Here is a 2,069-nt window from a genome sequence, read left to right on the forward strand (position 1 = left end):
TTACATTATATTTATATTATTTATATATTTTATTCGTTACATTGCCTCCTTCCTCAAAGAGCTTTGTCCTCAAAGCTTGTCGATGAAAAAAGGCTTGATCTCTTTTTCAGCTTTGAAAGTCTTTCTCTCTTGGAACAGTCATCTTTGTCGATACAAGCTGATATGATCTTCTTAGTGACAAACAGAATTGTCGCACTGAGAAGGGATCAGACCATCCCAGATTAATTTTCTGTATAGTATTCTGATCACTGGAATTTTGTAACGACTTGTCAGTGTAAGACTGGATGGATGTTACGTCATTATTCTCTGAAACATTAATTTGTTGTCTTTGGTTTGAATGGTCCTGATACGTAGCTTGGTTGATTTGTCTACTCTCGTGATTCGGATGTCGATATAAAGTTTTTAGATTTTCTTTTGGTGAAGATGTTGTTGAATTGGTTATGGAACATTCACTTGGGATGTCCATTGTCTGAACTGCAACATCTAAGCGTGTCGTTTCTTCAACTGATTTGTCTTCTTGAGTTGTCATATTCACTGGATCGGTATTCGTTCCCTTATTTTCAACTTGAATTGTTGTAACTGGAGATTTTGATACTTCTTCTTGAGTGACTTGTTCTAACTTATCTTTTAATGCTTTCTTATCCTCCTTAAGCTTCTTAATTTGAGTGAGTAGACTTTGATTATGGTTTTTCAGTCGTAAAAGTTCTTTGATTTCTGATTTATCAACCTTATTTTCAGTGTTTTGAATTTTAAAATTTTCATCGTTTAGATCTTTGATTTGTTCTAATAAATTTTTACTAAGGTTCTTTAAACGCAAAGTTTCCTCTTCCTGTTCTGATAAGTGCTCCTTGAGTTCCTTCTTTGAGACTTTAGTCTTCTTGACTTGTTCGAGTAGCTTTTCCTGGTGACCTCTTAGGCTCGAAATTTCTGTTTCTCTGCTGCAGATGACTTCTTCAAGCTCTTTTTGCTTCTTTGATATAGTTTTTTCGTTATCTTGAAACATCAAATCTGAGATATCCTTAAGGTCTTCTAATGAAGATTTTATAGATTTTGATTTACTTGTTATGTCTCGAAACATGACCATCTTCCCTTTATAAGGAAATGTCAAAACTTGTTTCTTTATGTTTAACATGAATGCACCCAGATCCTTAAACTAGGGTTGACCGAGTATGATGTCAGTGTTTATATCTGTCCTTACAACATGAAATTGAGATATGTAGTCATAATGACCTATTGTCACTTGTAGATCACTAATTTTATACTTGTTTTGGTCAAAAATATTTTTCTTTACACTAATGCTTAGCTCTGGAATTAATAGTTGATTTGCCAAGTTGATGTTGATATAATTTTTATCATTGCTTGGGTTGATGGCGACATTAACTTCTCTTCCTTGGATATTTCCTTTTAGTGTAATTACTCTATGATCTGTAATTGAAAGACCATTATAGGAAAACCTTTCTTCCTTCATCATTTTAACTTTGTATGGAAATAATTTTTATTTTATGTTTTTATTATTTTTTTTTAAACTTATTTTATCTCCCTTTATATATATATATATATATATATATATTTCCAATATTCTCTTCTTCTTCTTCTTCTTTTGTTCACTCTTTTAATAAAATTTTTATATAATAATAATTTTTTTAATATATATAATTATAAATTATATATATTATATAATTTTAATTTATATATATTATAAAATTATAATTATATAAAACTATATATACTTTTTTGAGACCCACTTTTCCTTTTATATGTAACTATATAAGGCTTATATAGTATTTTTTTTATAATTATAATAATATTTTTTTTTCGAAAATTTGGATGAGTCGTGACTCTTAGTACGGTCACAATCTTTAGATTTGAAGGATTAAAATTATTTAGATCACACCTTTTTTCTCCAATGCTTATCAAAATATCTTTCACTTTTAAAATACCATGGGCAATTACCATGGGTTGTTTCTAAAACCTCGGTTAATGTTCTCCACATAAAATGTAAAATGTAAAACTTACTACTGGTTTCTAAAACCACAGGCAATTACCATTGGTTTCTAAAACCACAGGCA

Source organism: Pinus tabuliformis, chromosome X, assembly GCF_031772625.1.
Source record: "Pinus tabuliformis cultivar Carrire ecotype Pingquan chromosome X, CPIR1, whole genome shotgun sequence".
Taxonomy (NCBI): domain Eukaryota; kingdom Viridiplantae; phylum Streptophyta; class Pinopsida; order Pinales; family Pinaceae; genus Pinus; species Pinus tabuliformis.